At 39.8% G+C, this 25,415-nt stretch overlaps 1 long non-coding RNA gene across 1 annotated transcript in view; it reads left to right on the top strand.

Annotated features, from left to right (window-relative positions):
* Positions 1 to 25,415, top strand: part of LOC110362652 (uncharacterized) — a 259,684-nt gene that overhangs the window by 24,230 nt on the left and 210,039 nt on the right. Inside the window, exon 2 of the long non-coding RNA XR_010475128.1 lies at positions 10,200 to 10,372. This is a non-coding gene — a long non-coding RNA (uncharacterized LOC110362652). The remainder of the gene's footprint in view (positions 1 to 10,199; positions 10,373 to 25,415) is intronic.

Here is a 25,415-nt window from a genome sequence, read left to right as displayed (position 1 = left end):
TACTGCTTTAAATAAATAAGTAAATAAATAAAAATTTCTGCATTTGGCCACTCTCTTCTTCCAGGCCAATGTGGAACAGCACTTTCTTGTGGTTGCCCCAGCAGCTTGGAATGCAGGTCCACTCTCAGCATTTCCCAGTCAACTAACGAAGAAAATTGTTCTACAACAAACAAGTGTGAGAACGTGTGTCGTGAACAGGACGTGACTTGTGGGCACGTGGCCCCTACTGTGCAGGCTTCCTGATGAGCCTACAGTGTATCAGCTTTTTCCCATTGTTCAGAAACACATGCCAGCAAGTGCCCAGGGAGTGACGACTTCTTCCACTGGGTCATTTCTTTTGTCATTCTGGGCTCCAGTAATCAGGTCAGACCACCCTGAACTTTGTGCGTTTGGGAGAAGAGAAACCATTACTGTGTTCTTTCAGTATGGAGAGCTGATTTAATTATCCCTTCTCATTTTCAGCTCCTGCAGGAAGCATTCTTTTTTCTTACCCATTTAGCCAGAAACATCACAGGCATTTTTATGGGCTTGCTGCAAAAATATCTTAGCAGCAGTCTTGAATATTCTATGACAGCAGTGTCTGTGGTGCTTCTGGCCTGCTACACGTGCCAAGGCAGCTGTCTGCCTCCCTAGAGAAATAGGGTCAGACATTACTGCTTCATAATACTAAGCAAATAAGGTTCTTAATGTGAACAAATTTGGTCTGAGATATGAAGCAAGGAAACAAGCCATTAATGTATCGGTTGTAGGATATTCCAAAGGTGTGAGAAAAGTAATTGCAGCTTAATTCATTGGGATATTAATACATCTGGTGGGGGCTGTGAGTAGCAGAAAATGTTTAACGTTTTGTGGCTTCACTAGAAGCCAAATGCTGGTGAAGGCTCAAGAAAAATGTGATGGAATCTGGAGTTGTGTCTTCAATCCCATGGCAACACTGTGACCTAATCCAAAAACTCATTGCCAAACTTCTTTTGGCTTTAAGGAAGTTGGAATCTGAGGGTGAGAATTTAACAGAACGTTCTAAACAGGCTGGCCTTCAGTTTTCCAGCAAAAATATGGCGTGAGGGAATTAAGATGCAGATGAGATAAATGATGAGCTGTAACATTTGGGTAGCACCTTGGCCGTGGCAAAAATGTTTTAAGTCCGTGCATACACTTAGAAATATACATTGGGCTTATCTCCAGGACAGAAGAGCACCAGTAATTGCACTTTATTTATGTAATTGCCATTACTTGTTGGGCAGTGGTGCATTTAATCATAAGCAAACCTCCTTTACCCTCCTAAACCACTTTTAACAAGGAAAGGATGTTGCTTCAGCTGTCAAAAAGCTATAGAAAGAACCACCTTAAGGCACACTCAGATGCCTTAAACACAAAGGATTTCTTTGCAGCTCAGTTTCTCCTAATCTTACATTTATACTGTTATTTCAAGAGCCCAGGCTTCCTTGAAGACTTGCTCCACCTGAGGAGAGATGTTCCTGTCTTACTTAGTGTCAGCTTTGATTCAGAAGGTAATGCTGCATGGATCCAGGGTGCTGTGTCCTTTCCCAACAGCTGGTCATCTATCATTTCATTACAGTAAGGTTACCAAACTGACGTGTCCTGGCTAATTCTTCTAACGCAGCTATATAGCTATCTAGTGTCTCATCAGGCAACTGTGTGTGCTGTCTCAATTGATAATGCCCTGTAATACTATTAGCAGATGGCAGAACATGACCTACCTGTGAAATCTGATGCACAGTGGTCTTCTAAGGGTGCCTGTTTTCACAGGGAATGTCTTGAGACGTACTGTTATCTTTCTGGTCCAGCATTGCAACTGTGCTTTATTTTCCGTAGAAATAAAGGAAAGTATCACACTGCTGGTATTTGGCCTTGTAACTGCTAGTGACTAGCTAAGAAATTAAGATTTGCTGTTAATATTAATTCTTACAATTTCTTCAAATGGGGATGTAATGAAATTTGATATAATTTTTTAAATAGTGGCACAGGAGCTATTTTAAATTTAACAACTGTGATATCTTTTCTTCGTATATTTTTCATTAATCTTCATGTGCTTAATTAGTTGCTGTTCCTCAGTGGGAATGTTTGACTAGAGTAGAATGAGACTAATGAAATCTCTTGGGTTGCTACTGCTGAAAAGAAAAAGGACTAAGTGCTAGAAGGACATTGAGCCTGGCTAAATACAATGATAAAAAGAGTTTGATGTAGTCAGCGAGCTTGCTGAGGGTGCACTCGATCCCACTCTTTGTGTTGCTGATAAAGATGTTAAACAGTCCCAACACCAACCCCTGAGGAACACCACTCATTGCTGGTCTCCACTTGGACATCAAGTCATTGACCACAACTCTTGGAGTGCGACCATCCAGCCGATCCCTTATACACCAAGTGTTTCTTCTGTCAAATCCACATCTTTCTAATTTAGAGACAAAGATGTTGTGTGTGACAATATCAAATGCTTTGCACAAGTCCAGGTACATGATGTCAGCTGCTCTTATCCACCAATGCTGTAACCCATAACCTATATGTAATGCATATTAACTTATGTGATACCAGATACAATCTTCCTGTTCGTTGTTTGAAAGCAAGAAATAGCATTTATCTTTTCTCCAGCACGTGCATTAGTGGTCACTGTAACAGGCTTCTTTCCGTGCTGTGAGAACAGTAGAACAGATACCGTCATCTGTACATCTTCAGAAGAATAGGAAATAACGAGCAGATTCACTTCTGTTCTGGTTCCATTGAAGTTGGAGGAATTATATCAGCAGGAAGTTTGGCCTCATGCATGTTAATTGAGCTCTTTTCAGTTCAGTGCTTTGTATTACTTTAATTTTAAAATTATAACCATAAATTGTGCCTAGCAATGCTCTGTCAAGACCTGCATGTACTGCCAAGCATGACCTCTCGGGCCCAGTTGTTCCTGCGTCAGGCTGCCGCTTGTAAGGTACCCTTGGATTTGTTTTTGAAAAATCTGGTGTTAAAATAACACCCTTTGCAACTAGTGCAGCTACCTGCCAGCTCTGTTTAACACATTTCAGTGCCTGACAACACCTGTACCTCTTAATTTAAGAGTAATGTGGCCGGAGAATGGGAAGCATACGCCCATGGAGGGAGACCCAGGCCTTGTTGCAGCATGAGGACCACATGAGCTCGGGCAGGTATTTGTCAAGTGAGTTTCATTGCCCCAAGGGAGCTGGTAGACAGATGTGAAGAGGCTTTGATTTGGATTGGTTTTTCCAGAGCTGACTGCCAACCTGGGCTGATCTGTCTGCCTTACTCTGTTTTCTTATACACAACTGGGAAGGAGAAAAGGGAGGTGGGATTGCAAGAGGCTCAAAGGGACCCAGCAGCTGGCTGTGGACCATCAGTGGTAACAGCGGAAAAGTGACTTGCTGAATTAAATGCGAACTTCAATGGCTGTTCAACCCAATGCTTATGAAATACTTCACAGTTCCTAGACTAAAAGACCTATTTTTTTTTTCTTTTTGGGTGGAAGTGTCTGTTTATTTAATTTATCTGACTTTAAGGTTACCTAATTTTCTCTAATCAATCTTACATTATCGTATTGTCTGTCTGTAAGTGATCTATTTTCTACTAGATTGCTCACTATTTTTACTGTATGTACATTTACAGTAATGAACCTGAAAGCTGAAACAGATGATAACACAGTAATTGTTTTTTAGGTCTGTAATAATTCATGAGTATTGCCTACAAAGCAGGCTCTGGATGGTCTTCAGGGGTAAACACATTAAAGCCAGGTACTTGTAAGCTCTTTTACAATCTATTAGCATAATAACATCCTGTAAAATAAGCATCTTCATAATCTAAGAACATCTGATGTTGGTCCATTAACTGCCTTCATCTTCAGTTCAAACTGTCGGTGGTCTCTGTATCTGGGTATGATTTAGTATTATAGCTGAGGAATCTCTTGCTGTTTTATGGAAGTGACCAAGTTCAAATAATATACTGGGGTTTTAAATTCTTTTCCTTTAAAAATACATTATGGCCTATGTGAATTGGAAGTCACCTTGATAAATATTGCTGTATGCCAAAGCCTAATAAAATTATATCTTGAAACCCTTAATTTAATCATTAGCGATAGTTATTTCCTGTTCTACCAAGTAATTAAGTAGCAAATGAGAAAAATATCATTTTTCCTTCATTTATTTGTTGAAGTATCAAGGGTTACATTTGACAATGGTATTATGATACACATCTGTTTCTGTTCAAATTAGGAAGGTTTAATGACACCTCAAGAATTAGAAAAGCAATTGCTTAACTAAACTGGGGGAATTCCTACAAATGAGTGTATTATGTTTATACAAGATTTGTTTAATCTATGAATTCTTGTATAATTAGTTACATTTTGCAGATGAAAGTTATTCTTGTTTCCCACTCTTTGTTGTTATACTCTCATCAAACTCCAAAGAGCTCTGACTAACTGGTCTTCATTGAACATCATAATTATTCTTTTGTAGGTAATGTCCAGCTCTGACAATGGCCAAAATTACTGTCTTGAGAGATACTGAATGTTTAAAAGGTGCCTGTGTTAAAAAGCTCAAATAAAGCATTTGTTTAAAACAGAGAGTTATTAAGATTTCACTTTCCTGTTCTGTAGTTTTAAGTAGTGATGCATAAACCATGTTATAGATAATGTGGATAGAGCAGTCTGAAAGTTCTGAACCATTTCTGTGGTGTGTGTGTGTTTGTTTTCCTTTGTAAACCTAATTAGCTTTACTTTCTAGAAATATAATCATTTTCTCCTGAAGAGATACCAGTTTCCCACATGGCCCACTTCTCTGTACCTGGCAACTGGTATTACATTCTAAGGATATCATGACACGTTTGTTTAGAGAAGTCAAGTGGAGGTTTCAGAAGGTCTTGCTGTTTTCAGTGCCGGTCTGTCCCTGCCTTTGCCAGTCATGCTAAGCCAGAAGACCACCACACTTGATGAAATTTTCTATTGTATTTCATCCGCATGCCAGAACTACAGTTTAGAAGAAGCTAAGGCAAAAATAGTTGTTTCCAAAGCTGTAAGTTGTGAAACATTTGGATATCAACCATCAAAATCAGTCAAAACCACTGAAAAGTCAACATTTCCACACAGTGCTTGCTTAGTCTATGGAAGCTTCCTGGGCTTTAGATCAGCTACTGCAATTGGCTCTAGTCCAGGATTTTGACAAGGAAAATAAAAATGGTGTATGAACATGGATCCACATATTGGCTTTTTTAGACTCTCTTCCATCTCAGAGGCAGCAGGGAGATGTTTGGAGCTTTGGTTTTGTTTTGGACACCCGTGTGCACTTTTAGGAAAAATGTTCAATCTCAACTCTAAAGGGAGAAAAACTGTCCTGAGAATTAGTGATAAGAGAGTCGGGGAAATAAAAATAGTTGGGCGGAGAGCTGACCTGATGAAGATGGCTGCTTGCAAGAGGCTGATGCTTTTCAAGTATGTTGACATCGGTGAACGTCTGGGTTCTTGGCAATGTAGACTATTTGCCTTTAAGTAAATGTATTTGAGAACAGATTAGTTTGCAAGCACTTGAATTGATTTAATGTGTGTTTACTCTTCAGATATTCACTGTGGCTGTTAACCTCTGCAAGATAAATATTTAAAATTGCATTTGAACCTCACATTAACATTTATGTTCAAGTCATTATGGTTTTCTTTTGTGAATGAGATTTACCTATCAGTCTTAAAGCTGTAATAAGAATGAGTCTATTTTTGTAACGTTCAGCTTCTCATGATAATCTGCCATAGGGCTGAATTAATTTTGTGGCATGTTTACTGCTCATTCATCATCAGAGTCACCACAATGAAGCAGTCATCAGGCTAGAAAAGCATTGGTATTTTGTGAACAGCACCAGACGCCTGACACGTCTTGCAATTGAAATCCATATATAACACAGCACAGCCACCTATTCTTGGGCAGCGAACACACATCAGGGGAACTGAACTAAGGGTCTCCAGGGCCAAAAGCATGACAGCTGAACAAGAAACTGGATATGGGCATTTATTTCATACTGGAGCTTGTCGCTAGAAGGGAAAGGGCTCACATCATGGCCACAGTTTTCAGATTCCAACAGCTCCTTTGCTAGGAGTAGAGCACAGACTTTGTTTCTCCCATGGCTGCCCAAGCAGTGACTTTGTCGTGGCTCTTCCACATGCCGGGTTTGTGTCGGTGACTGAGGACGGAGGGAGGTTCCTCCACCATGTCTCTGCTCACTGATGTGTGAAAATATGCCCAGTAACTACAACAGTAAAACAGGTTATCCTTCCAGGAAGGGATTATCCTCCAATCACTGTTGTTTTTTATCATTAAATTATGTTAAGAAGTGTATCTGAGAGTCGCCATGTCCTGCAAAGTCCTGTTCTCTCTTACTGAAGAGGTTCCCAAACTAGATTTTCCTTTCCCCATTCTCTGAAGACAGATACAAATTTGTATTTGTTTGGACTTGGTGAAATGCTTAAGTATAAATCTGAATTCTCGTACTTCATGGAGAGTTTTTGGCAAATGTTTCAGAGCTTTTCCGCTGCATGGTCAGTTTATAGCATTATTGTAAAAACTTGAAATTTTGCAATTCACATAGTGCTAAATTATATCAAGTGGAAGTAGGGTGGTTATGTAATGACGTGGTTCATGAGTTGGAGCAGTATGCTTAAATAAATATTATGCTAAAAATGAAATACCAAGGTATGCAGTAGAGGCCCAGCTGGTTTTGTAAAGGATAAAGACTTTAATCTGTCTTCCTAATTTGCTATTTAACAATTGAAATTTATTTAATGGATGACTGCAAATACATTTTTTTCTGAGAATTAAGAATGTAATTATGTAGCTGAAAAAAATCAGACGAAGTTATAAGAAAGTTAGTGCCATGAACATCATATTTTTAAATCATTTTTGGTGCACTTTGAATAATTTAGTACTTGGGTGTTTTAATTATTTTTGTGCAAAGAGGAATGTGTGTTCAATAAATCCGGAAGTTATTTCCCAATGCTTTACTTAGTTCCTTTTGTTTTCAGATCCATAGAAATCTCTAATGTATCAGTTACATAGGAAAGAAACATCTGATCTATGGGGGAAATATTTCAGGAAATGAAAATAACTGAGAGTCCAGGCTGCATGGGACTGAACCAAGGGGTGATTATTACTGTATGTTCTTCTGGTATGATACTACAGTTGATCACTTTATATTTTAGAGAAGGCTATAGTTAAGAGTCCTTTGGGGTAAATAAATCTGAACTACATAGCACTAAAATAAGATGGATCTTATGGGACCTATCAAATTATTTGTTGTTTACTGTTTAGGATGTTAAAGAAGAAACATTTCTTTTTGCTGTTTTGGAGTTCATGGAAATAGAAATGTCAAGATGTGCAGGGCTGTTCAGTTTACCCTCCTGCTCTACATGTGATAGCAGCCAGCAGTATGAATCTTTGCATTCGGTTTAGCTGGGAGGCAGCTAGAACATGTTAAATGGTGCTCGGTGTCATGGTGTGGCTGGAAATCAATGCAGGATGCAATCAACTTATTTAATTTGAGTTTATACGCCTTGATACACAAACTGTATCATATTCTATGTTTTCTACAGAGCAGAGCACATCTCTGGTATCTCATAAGAGATAGCTAACAGTGACAGCAGAGATTTCTGTGGAAAGTACTTTTCGTGTTGGGTTTTATATCATCTGTGTGATATGATCTAAATATGCTATTGTGCCTCTGCAACACAGATCAAACACTGTATCTTGAGTAATGACAGATAATTGTTGTTCTTTCTTGAGAGATAACTGGAGAAGGTTTAAGACTGGACTTCTGGCATCAGAGGGATCACTTCCATAACCAGGTTTTATCTTTTATCATTCCTTTTCTGAAAAGCTAGGATAGCTAGATGTCTTGATCCAAAAGCCGATTGCTACCCAAAACTTTAGGTACGCGATAAGCCCTCATTTGTTGTATGCTTCTTATTTCATAAAAGGAATAAGATAATATATTCAGAACAATAGATAAAGATATATTTAGAAGAATAGATACTGCTTGGACTGGGTAATACGGAGCTTGTTTGATCTTTATCTTGGAGTGTGCAATGAAGCTTTGGGGTGTATCTGCCTTTTCCAGCACTGGTTGCAGGACGGAACTGTCATTTTTCCCTGTTCTGCTGCTTGCACAAGGAGGAACTTGTCAGTGTAGTTAGAGCTGGTGGAGCCAGGCTGTGTGTAGGAATGGTCCTGGTGGGTGCAGATGTCTCAGGTCACCGTTTCTCTCCATTGATGTTAGTGAGAAAAAAGTCTGGAGCTGGTCCATTAAATTTATGCCTATAAATCTTAACGACTGACATAAAGACATTATTCTGGAAAGCATCTGCAGTCAGGCAGCAATTACGTCCAGGATGGGAGCAATGATGTGATTAAAGTTAAGCACGTACTTATGATGTTACTGTGAACAAAGCCAGAGCTGAATGCTACTACATCACTTTCCTGGGTTTCAGCTGGAGTAAATAAATGGTAGATGAATTATCAGGCACACATCTCCTTCTGGGTTTTAATTGGATCGTTATACTCTACTTGTCCATGCTGTACTGCTTTATAGATAGAACTGTACTGGCAGGATGGCAAGAAAGGCAAAACCAGAGCTCCGAAGAGGGTTGTTAGCTCCTGTAACTAAGTTGCCTACCAGCTCAGGGTGATGTTTTGGTGTTGAATGTTTGATATGTTGGTGAAATCTGGAAACTTATGGGTAAAGTTTTGCAGTCATAGAGCTGGCCAAGAGCAGTTTTGTCTTCCATAGGTAAGTAATCACCCTAATCAGATAAAAATCAACTACAGTGAATAGAAGTGCAGCAAATATTACTATATCCGTAGCATTTGCACAGTACTGGATGTTGTGGTTTGCAAATTCGGAATTATTTTTGGTCTTCAGTTTCTTGCAAACCTAGGGAAAAGTCAGTAAGAAACACAGATCTCTTGCAATGAATGAACTCTGGATTTCAGTTATTTACTGAGAATATTTGTTAAATCTTTCTGTAAACCAGGTACTTTGTAAAACTCTTTCCCCCCTGCTCTGATGTGTAAAGTTTTGGCTGTCTCCAAAATATGTTCAGAAGACATTACTATGTTTAGACTAAACTGTATTTATAGTCTTTACTGTCTTGCACTAAAATGCACATAACAGTTAATTTTAGAAGAACACTATAATATTCATGGGCTGGCTGCATGAGCTTCGAATAATACGAACTATGTACACTAGTTACGGAAGTATAGAAGCTTCATGCAGAATATAAAAGTAACTTTGAATATTGGTTTCAACAACAAAGAACTCTAATATAATAATATGGTGGATCATTGTGAAAATTAATTTAAAATCTAGCCCAATTGTTCATAGAGCAGTAAAGGATCTGGTTATAGGGCCAGGGGAACAAAAGGTAAAATTTGTCTTGGAGTGTACCAATATAACATTAAAGATGATATCTGTGTCAAATGGAGAAAGGCACTGACAAGTAAAATATTTCCATGGCAGTGTATATTTGGAAAGAATGCCAAATTAGATTGTGTTCTGGCTCCACTGGTAATACATTTTATACTTTGTAGACCTTTGATTCCCAGTTGATATACCACATTCAGTGAGATGCTCTCAGTACTGACCTTTCAGCAAACACAATTCTGCTATAATTCACATTTTATGCAATACAAACATGCATTTATTGCTATTAATTCCTAAAACGTTGTATAGAGAATATGAAAAAGATGAACTGTATTCTGGGAAAGATGGGAGAACTCACACAGATAAGGTTGGGAGAAGTTATTGCTTTATATCACAAGATTTATTGTATAGTTCTCCACACAGTGTATGTTAAACAAAATTAGTATTAGTGAATCAGTGGTGGCAGACAAGTGTGGCATAATTATGAACTGCAAATGGTAGCACACTCCTTTGTTCCTTATGCATTTAAGTCATTAATAGTAAAAGTCATACACTGAGATGTGGGTGCCGAAAGTACTTCAGGAAATTATACTATATAATTATATCTTTTCTCCTTTTGGGTATTTTTTCCCTGCCTGTTTTGAATGTTTTATTAGTTTTAGCTCTTTATAGACACTAAATATTAGTAGTGCTTTGATCTTTAGTCAACTCTCATTAAGTATAGTGGTCTAGACCCTCTGCTGGTACAACTTCGTGGATTTTTCAACACCTTTCTCATCCTACAGGTCTGTGTTGCTTTGCACCCCCTGAGAATCTGCCAGAGTGTAAGACTTGACATTAAAAAGGAGCTGGTGCAAATATGAAGCTGTGGTTTTTGTCATTTCTATCAAGTCTACGGTAGAACTGATAGTCTGCATGGGAAATGCTGACCCGCTGGAGAAGACACCACAGGGCAAAGGTTTGTCATTTTGCATTTTGTCCCCAAGCTGGTGTTAGCAGGAGGGCACCTGGGGGGCTGCCTGGGGGAAGGTCCCTTGATGTGAGTCAATATGACAGGTGGGGCTTACTGGGGCCAGATGGGGGTTAGTGGGGCAGACTCTGCTCCCTGTCCTGGCTGTAATTTGCTGTTGGTTTGTGCCCTTATAGGGCAGGTAACAGCCTTCCATGCTGGCACAGGCACCTCTGCTTTTCTCAGCCAGGTGACCATCCAAGGCAGAAGAGGGGTTTTGAACCCTCATTTAACCGTGGAGTGGGGCAGGGGCTCCCAGCTGTGTGGGAGAAGACAGCAGGCAGCAGAGGGGAGACTGAGTGAATGGCAAGAATTGCAACTACAGTGACTGCCAGCTCTGCAAGGGGCTGACTTCTGAGAGCAGTGCTGCTCTGCGTGTTTTTCAGGAGGTAGAACTGGTAACCAGATGCCCTGGTACTGTATATGACAGTTGAGCATAAAGGTAAAAAGGGAATGAGGAGTTGAATATACCACGTGTGTTGTGCTAAACAGCATCAAAACATTGCAAAGGCTGAAAGTACTTGGATGAGATACAGACTGCACAAAATAACGACAACTGTTAGATGCGGTTGTTGCTGAGTTGACATGCAGCGCTGCAGGGCGGTTACCACAGGGCCAGTTCAGCTTAAGCAATGTGTGAAGTGGGAGAAAGTGCTGAACTGCTTGAACAAATGCTCTCTTCAGGGTTCACTGGAGGTTCACAATGGCTTCTGTCCAAAGGGCAATGTCCTAATCTTAGTGAAGCCAGTGGCAAAACTCCCATTTTCCCAGATGCCTCCCTTGACGACAGCAGAGGAAAGAACTTCAGGCATTAGTTCTCTGCTGGAGACAGGAGTTAATTTCTGCTATTGTGCTGAAGATCATCTAGCACCGACATTTTCTTCCTACACCTGACATGCCCTTAGAGTCTACAAGTTGCTGGAGACAGGCTGCTTAAGGTGCTGTGTAAAGTTCAGCCAGTTTTGTGCTGGAGATGCTGAGCATGAAGAACACAAGATGTCTTGATATTTGGCTGAGTATTTGTAGCACATCCATTCCATCCTGCTCATGCTCAGCTGTACAACTGAAATGTGGCCTCGGGAGGAGCACAGTGAGGGACGGTTGCTGTGTGAGGAAAAACAGTAACGCTAAGACTCGCATGGTTTTAATATATTTAAATTTTCAAATGAAGAACTGTGCACAGCAGTGACTGAGGACTGGATTTCATGTTGCTCTTCTCGTTGGTTCCCTGAACTTTTCAGTCTGAACAGCTTGGTCTGCTACGCAGAGTTGGTTTTGCTCAAAGCAGATCTCAAAAGAAAGGCATATTTTGTACCAATTTAACATTTCCTTAGTGATTCGTTGACACAATTCTATTAATTTACATTGACTTGGTTTTAAATGCACATTCAACACCTTAGTAAAGTCGCCAAATAACCAAATTACAGAAGAATTAGGCCAGATAAATGAGAAGAGAAAACTGATGGGAAGATCATCACCTGCAAAATCATAAATTAAGAGAGCATCAAAAGTCAACTTGATTATTCTATAATAATTAGATAGCAAGAGTTTATTGTTCAGGTAAAATTCATTAGCTCATTCCAAAGTGCTTTTGTATATTCTCCAATACAGTAAGTGCAGGGCTAGTGCAAGTAGCTGAGGACAGGACTCAATCTGTCAGGATACAAGCATGTGACAGAAAGTTAATCTGTGCAAAAACAGATTATTTGCTGAGTACTTCCTTGCTGCCGGTTTTAAAACAGGTTAATTTTCCATGAGCTCCCAACTAGAACAGTGTCCAGAATCTTCCAATCTTGAGGCTTGGATTTTGTGCCAGTTTCCTACATGTCTAGACCTTGATTCCACTTTTGTGTCTATTTAATTTATAATATTGTCCATGTATGGAGGACACTTGAAACCACAGGTCCCTTATGGCTGTGAGGATTGGAACTAATATATCCTATCACAGGGTGTAATTAGACATGAAAGGCCAATTTAACTATGTGGAGGTTAATATAGGTTAACCATTGTGGTGTTAGAGGAATACTCAGTATAATGGGGGGATACTTGTATCAAATAACATTTTTGAGATAACCTTAACACTGAAAAGTAATAATGAAGTATAACTTGTAGGTAGTTTTGAGGAGGACCACTGTAACTGTACTGTAAAACGTACACTGCATGATGTGGTACCTCTGTGCAGAGAAATAAAGCAATACAGGTATTGACTAAAGGCTGTAGACAGAAAACCAAGGTAGCGGTGCTCTTGCTGTTAACAATTTCCATATGTAAATAAGATATTTGATATATTGGATATATTCAAAATGACCTAAGTCTGCACTGACAAAAAAATCTCTTACCTTTGAGCCAGAGATTACAGAGAGAAACCTTTGAAGTAGCATTAAAATATAATAATAATCTTAAAACCCCAGCATAGACCAAGGTAGTTTTTTTTACTGGTTGAGATGTTCCCCTGATGGGACTGCATAGGCTGAGGATTAGCATAGTCATGTCCGGTTACAATAATTTGACATACTATGTATGTGTAGATATTTAAACATATATGTATATGCAGAATTTTCCACGTGTTGCTAGACAGATCTTTAGAGCTCCACAATGACTCTGGAAAGCTGAAGTATTCAAGAGTTTTGAAGGGACTTGGTCTGAGGACTTGTTGATATCTGATAGCTGAATCACCAGGCTGAAAAACAAGAAGTTTTCTCATTAGGTTTTGGAGTTCTGAAAACTGGGGTAATACTGATCTGTTTTCGGATGTAACAGGAGAGACAGTGAGCACTGCTACAATGAAGTGTAACAATGAGATTAATGATTTGCTACGTTTTACTTCATTTTAAAATACAGTATATAAAAAGCTTCTCCCTGTGAAAGAAGAATGCAAACAGGTTTGGAATACATTAGCATACTGCTTTGCATGTTATGGGACTATATTATTTACCTGGGTTGAATTCACCCAAAGATTTTAAAAGTACATACTACTTGAACTACTGCACAGCCCAGTTAAATGGAGATCTGGGAGCGTAGTAGCCTTGTTGGAAGATTACATTACCCTTCACTAAACTTTAAAGGCTAAGACAGAGAAGCTCTTCCAAAGACATTCTGCTCAGGGATAAAGTGCTTAAAGAAGGAATCCAAGGTGCAAGTTTATAAGATTAGCAGGTCTTTATTTTTATTGTTATCTGAAATTATTTCATCCAGGGAACCCCAGTCCAGGGTGAGTGTTGGAAGTGCTACGTGCCAGCCCAAGGGGGGATCATCATTAGCTCTGGTCCTTACCTGTGCTCTGCTGCTGGCCAAGTCCTGCAGTCAGCATGCCCCTTGGAATATAAACCCTCCATTTTAATTACGTTTAATCTTTTGCTACTGCAGATCCAGCTGTATAAATTATTTAAAAGGCAGAAAGCTTTTCCTCAGTAATTAATGACAGGTTTGTTAGCTACTGTAACAACCCGAGGCTTCCCTTTCCTTGAGTAGTTCTGTAACAGTCTCATGATTACCTAATATAACAACCAGCCTCTATGGCTTTATAAAATTATAATCGATGGTTTGTACCGGCAGCACTTGAAGGGGTGATACAGCAGTGGAGCTGGATGTATCTCCTGTCACTGAGGAAACAGCTCGGGGAGGAGAGAGCAGCCGCATGTCGACAGTTTTCAACGGCTCAGGCAATGCTGTGAGTTCCTGAGATCATTGAGGCTCACCATTCTTATGTCCAGCATTAGTCAGTGTTTCACCACACCTGAACAATCAGGGAGATATTCGGAGCAGGCAGAACACTCAGCTGGTAGTGGTAATAATAAAAAGGCTTATATAAAACCATTTCACCTTCTTTCTTCCATTGTCTGCTTGGTGAGGCAATACACTTCTTCCAGTAAGAGTACCGCGGAGTACTCATCTTCCTCCTATATCATTATAATACTGGGGGTCAGATTCTTACTGGAGCTTTCTCCTCCATCAGGTATTAGAGTCACTATTACAGGGTCTCATCGAGGGATCTCAGGTTTTTCAGATGAGAGGGGAGCACAGTTCTTCTGTCAAAGCTCAGCAGTGAAAGCAGCTGTATAGTAGCCCATGTGTCTCCGAGTATCATACCAGGTATTTAATATTTTTACGCCTTGGTCTTAGTTAGCTGTTTGATTTCAACTGAACTGGAGCCTGTTTCGTAGAGCTTGATGCCTCTGCTCTCCATGCTCACTGGCCAAATAAAGTGATGTCCAGAGTTCCAACAGCCTGAGCTCTCTGCCCTTTTATATCTAAATAAATTATAATGAATTCTTGCATTTGATTTTCTTACTTTGCATAGTATGTAGAAAAAAAAAAAAAAAATACAGCAAAGTTGTTTTGCCTTGTGTCCAGGGATATAACAATAGAGATAGTGTAAGGACATGTTGTGGTTAGGTACCTTTGAGTTCCTTTGCAACCATTTGCATGGAAGGGCTAATGATGAAGATTTGCCTCAGTGCTTTCTAGGAACCTTAAGGCAGGGTAGGAACTTTCATCCATGGAGATTAGAGATGAGATATCAAGAAAGGGAAAGAAGAGGTATGGGGATAGCATCCACAGAAGTTAATATAAAAAACCCAGCCTGAGGTGACGAGGTATTTGTGGGGTGGTTTTGCTCCGGTGTTGCTCCTCATCCCATGTTGCATGGGAAACTCTGAGAGGAAGGTGGAGAAGGCTTTGTCAAGATACTGCCTTGTGTGATGACAGAATCTGGCAGTTTCTGCTGGTCTTGGGAGGCCCTTGGTGATGACATTTTTGTTTTTTCTTTCAAAGGAAGAAGTCTGTTCAGACATCTCCTATAAATAGATCTTTTAGGCCTGAAATTTAAAAAAAACCTTCTCAGTAGCAGTAAACATATCTAATCTTACATATGCTTATAAATGTGGAAAACATGCATAAACAAGAGAAAGTTGAAAGTGAAAACTAACATCCGTACTGTGATTCTGCAGTGTACCATGAACAGGTTTATAGTGTCTGTCCCCATACAGTTGAGGATTAAGCTTTAATGGTCTGGTCTCAGGTATTGTCAAAGGTGTCATGTAGTTTTCCACTGTGTGTGAAGATCTGATGTATCTGCTCTACACTGGAAAGACCCTGGAGAGTTGAGAATGGATGGAACCCAGAATATGTCGTGACCTGCTGATAACAATGACAGAAGTTATGTTTTGGCAGGCCTGCTTCATGACTCACGAGGCACCGAGGAAGTGGTACATTCGCATATGATTTTTGTGGCATTAAGTGAATTAGAGACAAGATTTGAAAAGCTGAAAATCCTCAGCCTTGGGAGCCTTTTCCGTCTGCATTGTCTTCCTACCTGTGAAGCGTGCTGGGCTGCGGGGACGTGGGCACAGCCGGTGGCCTGACCTTCCTTTGCTTACGGGCTCTGGAAATGAATGTGCATGACTCAGTGTCTGTGTGAGAGAATGAATCCCGCTCGCAGGGTTTCAGCTGGAAGTTATGCTTTTAAAAACTTGATGGCCCTTAAAGAGCAACTCCTTTCACATTTAAATTTTGCCTCCCGATGCGTCTTACTTTCTGGATGATTCAGGCTGCTTCAGGAATAAATGAGGGGTGCATAAGAACAAGCCAAAAGAATTATGTTATCCTGATCTTTTGCTCCTGACAACCTTGCTGATGTGCAGTGAAATATAAAGGGTTTAGAGCATGATTCACTATTAAACATTAAAGAGAAAAAGTTCAGCTATTCATAAATTAATGTTAAATCTGTTTTCTGCAGCCAGTGTAAGGCTGGTGATAGCTCACTTGCCTGTACTTAGTAAAGAGCAATGCTCTCTAAAGAATCACATCCCATCATTTCTGCTGACATCTCTTAAGAAAAATATTTAAAATACCTCTTAAAATTGTATATGTAATTCTTGGTGAAGTGACATTGCATTCTTTTCAGTCATTACCCTGTTCTAGGACTGGAGTTTGTGACACACTAATTAACTCTGATTTAGCACAACCATTATTTTTGGAGTTAATGGTTAGCGAACATTGTCTAATATTATTACATAACCATTAATATGACTAAGGTGAAAAATGAGTTAAGTAAAATGGGAGGAAAGTTAACGTGGCAGTTTGGAAATACAAATAGGATTTTGAGTTTCCCAGCATTAAGTCAAATAAAACATCTACGCCATCCGTCTTTGGAGACTAAGGCACGAGGACGGACAATTCCCGACTTATTAAAAGATTCAGTTTAGGGTGAAATTCATTCCTTTGCAGGAGGACAGCTCCAGCTCGTTGCACAATGGTAGCCTTATAGTGCCCTAGTCCTATAGGTGTTATGTAGCAGGTAAGAGTGAATTTTTTTCCCAAGGAGTCTGAGCCCTGAAGTCAAAGCTTTGAGTGAAGGGAGGGTCTGCCCTGAGCGGGTCTGATGTGGACTTTTCTGTCTTGGGATGGTCTAAATGCTCCTGCTGTTGTGGCCGTGTTCTGTCATGGCACCTTCTTCCTGCCCACCTCCTGGGACCGGAGGAAGGAGAGGCAGAGGGTGACATGTGCTGGCTGGGAGATGTTCTGTGGACACTGGATCACTGTGGCCTGAAAAGCCTATGGAGCCCAGAAAAAGGCCCTTATGGAGGCCCAAGAGGCGGCTGCTGGGCGGTGAGGGAGTGGAGAAAACACTAAGAACAAAATTTGCACGTAGAAGTCAAGCCAAGACTCAAAATTATCTTATGTGTTTTGCTTTATATGCAGGGAATTGTCTGAGACCTGGTACTGAGACATGGAAAGTTGTCTGTCTCCTATTTCTCTTGCCTACACAAGGTGCAACTTAAAGACCATTAAAAAGGCAGCCAGCCTGGGCCATTAAACCAAACACCCTCTGCCTCTCACAGATCAGCACAGCAAAGTAGGACAGCGTGGAATAAAGCTGGCACTCCCACCAGAAAGACGCAGTAATGCTTTGGGGAAAATGATTTAAAATGTGCTTTTAATAATAAGTCTTGTTGATTGGTATTTTTCTCTATTAATGAGAGATATTGTGCCTGCAGGGAAACTCTTTGCTTGTCTGAGTTCATCTAAGAAGATTAAGCTCCAAAAGTTCATGACTAAAAAGCTCATCTGCTTTCATCTTTATTGCTCACCTTGAACATGTAATCTGATGAGTGATTTCTCTATAAATATATAGATGGGCTTTGACTTTGGCTGAACTAAGCTCGAGACTTATCTGCAGCTAGCAGGAGGTGGAAGCACTGCTGGGATGGTATGTTTGTCTGTGGGAGTTACAAACTGTTTGTGTGCCAGCACACGGATATTCTCTAGGGTTTGTCTCCATGGTCTATGTGAAGGGGGGAGAACTCTGCTATTGGAACAGGACCCACAGCAGGAAAATCTTTGGCCAATACACCCAGAGGTCAGTTCAAGAAGAACATGGTGAAGGGGTTTCTGATAGTACTGAGTGAGTTCTGTCTGTGGTGTCAGTCCCTTGACCCACCATTCATGTGTTTGTCTCCTTCCTCAAGTAGCAAGTGATAGGACAAGAGGAAATGGCCTCAAGTTGCACCAGGGGAGGTTTAGATTGGATATTAGGAAAAAATTCTTCCCAGAAAGGGTTGTCAGGCACTAGAACAGGCTGCCCAGGGCAGTGGTGGAGTGACCATTCCTGGAGGGGTTTATAAGGCGTTCAAACGAGATTCTTAGGGATGTGGTTTAGTGCTAGAATTAGGCTGGTTATGATTGGACTGGATGATCCTGAGGGTCTCTTCCAACTGAAATGATTCTATGTGTTGTCCTGGCATGGAGCGGGGCAGCAGCTTTCATTTGAGGAGACACCTGCATTTGATGGTTGGACGGTGCAGGTTGGGATGTGCCCCTGGAAGAGGCTATTTGAGTGTTCTTGCAGCTTGTCAGCCCAGTTGTGTCCCCCAGGGCATCACCCTGAAACAAGGCAGCAGTGGGTGAACCTTGGCTGGTCGGCTGCTCCTGCCAGGGCCAGCAGCTTTACCTTCTCTGCAGAATCCCCTTGCTCTTGATCACCGTATACTGTGTTGCTTTTGCCTCTGCTTTTTGATAACTAGAAAAACTAGAAAAGGCGATGAGTTCACTTCCAAAATTTCACTGTACCTCTGTGCAGGGTTTTCAATATGCAATGGTACAAACTTGAAAACCCAGGAGGCACATTAAATGGCATTTTAAAAGGTACCAAGCATCAATTCCTAAAAGGCTGTATTACCTACGAGGAATATGAGTGTACTGTGTTCCAGCAGTGGTTTACTTTTCTGAGTAAATATTCAAACAGGTTTGTTACGAAAAATTATCTGGTAAAATTTTGATTGTCATGAAGCTTTACAAGGGATTTTGAGTTAACCACCCAAACTAATTAAGTGAAATTACCCTAATTTGTTTATTATGTTAATGATCTGAATTAATTTATAGTAATTTAGCATGTATTACTAAAGATTTATTATGTTTCCCACCAAATGACTTAAGAGCTATAAATCCCATGGTTAAATGTAATTAGTGGAGACATATTTATCGAAAGGGATAATTACATCTGATAAAAGTTCTTCAGTTAGGCCTAATTAAAACAGATTATTCCCTCATAAATGAAAAGTAAATATGGTAATTACTGGATAGATATTCGTTGCAAAAATGAATATCTCAGCATTTTAATTTTCTAAAGGGGTGGGAAACTCAACTATATCACTGATGGCTTCTCAATAAACTATGATTAATAATCCCTAGGAAACATATTTTTATAGGAGTAAACATTTTGCTAGCTAATGACTAAACAGTAGACACTAGTCAGAAAAATCAACTATTAAGTCTAAGTCTTTTTTTTTGAGTGGACTGTTGCTGCTTTGGACTAATGAAGAGCAGGGTAGGAAAATTATATGGACTGTAGATTCCTACGCATGCACTAAATTTACAATGGTTTCTGATGCTAACAGAATTTATTTAATATGCATCACTGCACATGAAGAGATTAGATTGTAAATCTGATTTTTCATAATTTATAGGTACATTGTGTTAAAAGCACTTTCTGCAGGGCTGTCACTTGTAAATCACATTGAAAAGAAGGGGCAGAGCTGAGAGTAGCAAAAATATAAACATGCAAAAACAGATTCTTTCTTTGGCTAGAATTACTTAATAAAAATACTTGGAGTCATGGGGCAATAAGTGGGCTCTGACTCCTTGATATACAGCTACGTGGGTATAAATGAGTGGAAACTGAGACACTGAAGCTGAAAACATCGTGGCTTTGTACTGGAAGAATTAGGACAGAGTGTTTTGGCTGGAAGGAGGGATGGGCTGTCCCTCAGAACGTTTTCTAATTTGATGAATGTGCTACATGAATTGGGGGCCAAATGAAATGTTCTGGATCAATCCAGAATGAATTTTGCAGAAATCTCCCAACAAACATTTCAGTTTGAGCAAGACAAGTCCCTTCCATCTCGCTAATGTGTTTTCCATTGATCACTTCCGTACAGACGGTGTAGGTTGAAAGTCAGGACTGGGATCAAGAGCTGCACCTTGCAGTCCTAGGAAAGGAGGAAACGAACAGGTTGTGTTTGTTCAGTGGAACAAGCTGATTTCTATAGCTGCTCTTTAAGAGCAGATTTTGTTTTTCACTAACGACTGTGGCTTGTGCTTGGTAATGAGAGCTCAAGAGAGCAGTGCAGGTGAGGCGGTCGTGGATTTACTGGAGGGGGCAATTCAGGGACTGTACCCAGGGCAAAGAACCATTAGAAGTCTGTGCAAAATAGCCTCTCAGGCTTTAAAAAGGAGGGAAACTGAGTGAGGATTATGAGAACTGAGCTGGGAGACAGAAGAAGAGCAAAGGCTTTGAGGTAAAACACAGACTTTCAACACAGGAGGTTTCTCAGGGTTTCCATCTAATTCACACACACGGTGAAGGTGGAAATCTTTGAAATCTCAGAACAATAGCAGGTTTATTTTCATTCTGAAATGAAATTGACTGAGGAAAAGTATTAAATTAGATTAATATGTCATAGTCTTGGCAAACGTAACTGCACCAGCCTTGTCTTTATGTGCTTTATGAACTATTCAAGATGTACATACCTATAACAATTTTACATAGAGCTGAGAGTAAATGATAAACATTCTTTATTAGCAGTAAAAGATGAAGAGGCATTTAATCCACAGTGAGTGAAAACTCCAGCATACACTCAATATTTTTTTTAACACTCAAGTTAGGAGCATTTTGGCAAGTTTGTGTAATATCAGTGGTAGTACAACTTGCATAGCTTGAAAATCATGAAAATGCAAATTACAAGGTTTCTGCTGCTGCTTTTGCATCTAGGAAAAAAAAATACAAGAAAACAGTTTGCCTAGACTGCTCCTCATCTTCCTGAACTACTTGGGAATTATTCAAAGGGATGTTTTTAAAGTAATAAATCTTGGGTTTTGCTGTCTACAGATCATTGCGAGGAACTTGGCCATGCACAGGAGCTTTGGAAATGCTGTTTCTGGTGTAGTTCCCTTTAGTGAATTGAACTAGGGCACCCAAAACAACACTTGAATTCTAGTGCTGTTGGAAAGGCTGGTATGTGAATCTCGGGACTGAGTTATACTTGTGTATTTTGGGTTTGCTATGCAATTTGATCACTGTCCTTAGAGATCATCAAGATTAAGAGCTTTTCCAGCAAGGGTGCAACATCCCCCTGCTCCTCCACCTACATCAGTTATGGTCCTTAGGAACACAGCAGGCATTGTTATATATTATTTGGCTCCTGGAACATGTAAGAGTTATTCTGGAGGTGCTTTGTACAGAATGAAAGAAAAACCACAAACTCAAGACACCAAACCTGACAGTGTCTCATAAACAAGGTTGGTAATACAACAGTACAAACAGAGCCTGGGTTGAGACTGAAAGGGGCTGATGAACGGCAGCTGGGGTTTGTTCAGAAGAAAGCGGGAGCTGGTGCAGAAGGGTATGGAGCAGCAGGGTTGTGGTCCAGTGTTGGTGGATACTTGGAGTTTAATCTAGACTAAACAACAGAAGGATCTGGTTCACTTTAAAGCGCACAGAAGAATTAGTATCTTCGTCTTGAGAGGCTGTTTTCTGTGTTTTCCGCTGGTGTGTGACCTGGGCGATGAACACACGCACACCAGTGAAAAACCCATCAAGTTGAATTGCCACAGCAACTATGCCAAAGTGTAGCTGGGGTAGGGGGCCTATTTAGTACTGAGGCTAGATGGTACATATTTATATATATATATATATTTTTTTTTTTTTTTCTATCAGAACAAGGGTTTTAAAAATTCTTTTTATGTATTTATTTTCTGAAAAGGGCTGCTGTAACTACAACTCTTTCCCTATAAATAAGATTCCTCTGGAAGAAAAAGTTGTAGGGCGTTTTTTTGGTCATTAAAATGCTCAAACTAAATTTTAGCATTCTGGCATTTTTGCCAAACCGAATAGCAAAGACAAGATATTTCAGAATGGTAACAGTTTCAGTAAAAATGGAAACTGCATTTAACTTGTTATCAAGGCCACTTGCTATGAAGATATCTAATTAAAGCATCTTTATTTAAATACCTCTGCAACACAAACACATTTTATGTTTAAGTTCTATTAACTTGAAGGATATTTACCAAAGTGCCTTAAAGAAATAATTGAAGATTGCTATATATATATTCTATATAAACAACCATACGTAACAGTTCTTGTTATCATAAGAACACAGTAATAGCCACAGTCAGTATAATTCAAGTCTTTTCAGTCTCATATTCTGATTTTGGTGGTGGTCAATAGCAGACATTCAAGGAAAGAGCAGAAAAAGGGAGCAATTGAAGTGTGAATTTTCTCCCTAGACATATATGGCTTAGTGAATTTTCGTAGTTGGATGTTATGTTCATGTAATCACATATAATATTTCTTCCACGAATTCATCTAATTTTTCCTCCTGCCTGTATGAAGAGTTATTACACACATCTTGTTGTGAGAAGGTTTAAGAAATAATTCTAGCTTTTGTGAAAAGGACCTTCCTTTGGGGATTTTTTTCAGACTGATCTCTGGCGTTTTAATTTTTGCCCCTTCATCTAGCTTTCCCTAGTTTTGCTCCATTGCTTTTGAAAGACAGAACTGCTGTGTCTACAGAGGTGGTACATGTTGATTTACAAAATGACAAAAGGTTGTTTCTCTCTTGTATTTTTAAATTAACTATTGTCTTCCTAATAGACCCCAGCATTGCATTTGCTTTTTTGACCACCACTTAAAGTAACAGCATATTTCTACAGAGCTGTTAACATTGACTTTGAGGTATTTTCTAGGTAGTCATAGTTCATTTGGAGATAATCAATAGGTATGGATCTCTTTTTCATGGCTTTAATTTCTTTACATTGAGTTTTATGTGCTGTTCTATCACCCCATTGTTTTATGTGCAATGCCTGAACTATTGTATATATTCAGTGGAATTTGTCACCTGAGGATTCATAGCAGCTTCCCAGTGAATGCAGATCCCATGGGGTAGATGGTTCACAGAATCACAGAACGTCAGGGTTTGAAAGAGACCTCAAAAGCTCATCCAGTGCAATCCCCCCATGGAGCAGGAACAGCCAGATGAGGTTACACAGGAAGGTGTCCAGGTGGGTTTGAATGTCTGCAGAGAAGGAGACTCCACAACCTCCCAGGGAAGCCTGGTCCAGTGCTCTGTTACCCTTACTGAGAAGAAGTTTCTTCTCGTATTTAAGTGGAACCTCTTGTGTTCCAGTTTGCACCCATTGCCCCTTGTCCTATCATTGGTTGTCACCGAGAAGAGCCTGGCTCCATCCTCCTGACACTCACCCTTTAGATATCTGTAAACATTAATGAGGTCACCCCTCAGTCTCCTCCAAGCTCCAGAGCCCCAGGTCCCTCAGCCTTTCCTCACACAGGAGATGCTCCACTCCCTTCAGCATCTTTGTTGTCCTGTGCTGGATTCTCTCCAGCAGTTCCCTGTCCTTCTGGAACTGAGGGGCCACAACTGGAGACAGTTCCTTCCTACACTGGGTTTGCCACCTCTGACCCTGCGAGTGGGCTCAGGAATACAACCGTGTTTTATTCTCTTATTCACCTAGGTCACTTCTCTGATATATTTATGAGGCAGGATTTCTTTCAACAATAGACATGTTGGTGCGTTATCATGCTGCCGTATTTATTTGTCTGCTAATTCTTTATTATGGTTTTGATTCTATGATTCAGCCAACCAGTCAGATTTAATGGATCTCATTCCTCCAGTCTTCTGGAAGACCTTTTAAAAATTGCTGTCATTTTTTCATTTCTTCCTGTCTTTAATACTGAGCTGAATGTAAGCGATAGGGTACATGCCACAGTAAGTACTTTGGCAATTTTATATCCAATACTATCTTGGTGCTGGTAACTTGTTACTAGTAATTTTATTCATTTATTCTGAAGCTTTTCCTACTGACATTTCAGCTTGACACAATTTCTCAGACATATTTCTTGTGTAGGAAAAGAAAAAAGCCCAAACCCCACAAAAAACCTCTCTGACATCTGAACATCCTTAATCTCTCTCATCAAGGAACCCGATATAAGAATTCAGTTAGGGCTGGATTTTTTTTTCTTTGCCTTTTTAGATTTTTTTTTTTTTTTTTTTTTTTTTTGCAATGGTTTTATCTTCCTTCAATCTTTCTTTAATAGCTCAATTTCTTATCAGTCCTGCAGACTTTCTGGTAGGATTCCTCTTTGAGTTGTGGATTGAAAAAGTTTTTTCTATTTACTTTTTGTGTCTTTAACATGTTAATTGTTCAAAATCCTTTTTTTGGCCTAATTTCTTATCATTTCCTATTTAATGTGTCTGAACTTCACCTCTTCTGTTTTATGTGTTTGGGCCTGATCTCTATTTTTAAAGAAGAGCCTCCTATTGGCCTTTATTCCTCCCCGTCCTTTCTGTTTGACCACATCAACCTTTATTTGATCCTTGTGAAAGGATAAGTGGCAAATGTTTCTTCTGAACATCTGTGGTTTTCTAAATAGTACCCATTCTGCCCATAAATGTCTTGCCCTTTTATCTGCAATTTCTTAGTTTGTTAATAATAATCATTTTTATGCAGCTCTTTTTAGTGGTAAGCAGTACTGTAGATCTAATCTTCCTTACCACATCACTGTATCAGTTACATAGTCAAGAATATTACTGCTTTTCAATTCACAGGAATGCTTTACAATAAGTATTTTCTATTGTAAATACTTTTCCCAACCAAATGTTGGATGTTTGCTCTCTCTAGTCTCACATACGGAATGAACAACTTTTCTGGGGTCTCCAGCATCCTGCCTGTAGGTTTAGTTTTGCCTCCTGGTCTTCCCTCCTGCACCTCTTGATCTTGCTGATACCCCAGTTGGCCATCACCAAACCTCTTCTCCAAGAGTCTACTATGTTTCCATGGCCCATTGTAAGAGGTATTTATTGCCTGCTTATATATGTGATGCATAGTGTGCTTACACCATTAACCTTTTACGAAACAGAAAGCAATGTTTGAAATACAGTTTTGGTAGAAGAGCCAAAGGTGTACTGACTGATCCTTGAGTGGGGAAATCCGGGAGGCGTTAGGAATGGTGTTTTCTTTAGAATTCTATTTAAAAGCACACAAAGCTAGGGCTTTTATCTATGAAAAGAAAAGCAAGCTCCTCTTTTCCTGAGCAACTCTACTTGTAAATGAAAAGAGCTTACCCTAATCCCTGCAGCAAGTGGTGATGAAAACCAAGAAATCCAACAAGAAAAGGACTTTTTCTGCAGCAGCACAGGAATCCTCAGGCCAGTTAATTATTCCTTTCTTCAGCAGCTTAAATTACAAGATCTCTTGCATATTCTTGACCTGTAGTAGAAAAAACGACTACTCATCCTCAGTATTACAGTTCCTTTTGGGATGCCCCATTGTCTGACAGCAAAAGGGTCATTGTAAGAGACTTAATAGTGTCTGAAGGTTTAATAACCTCTGAGGGGAAAAAATAGCTTGAAGACAATGGTCATTAAAAGCCAGAGCATTTTCTTTGACATATTACACCAGACAAGACTGGACTATG

The sequence above is a fragment of the Columba livia genome, chromosome 10 (genome assembly GCF_036013475.1).
Source record: "Columba livia isolate bColLiv1 breed racing homer chromosome 10, bColLiv1.pat.W.v2, whole genome shotgun sequence".
In the NCBI taxonomy this organism is placed as follows: Eukaryota; Metazoa; Chordata; class Aves; order Columbiformes; family Columbidae; genus Columba; species Columba livia.
The sequence above is the reverse complement of the archived record's forward strand: the minus strand, read 5'-3'. Positions and strand labels throughout refer to the sequence as shown.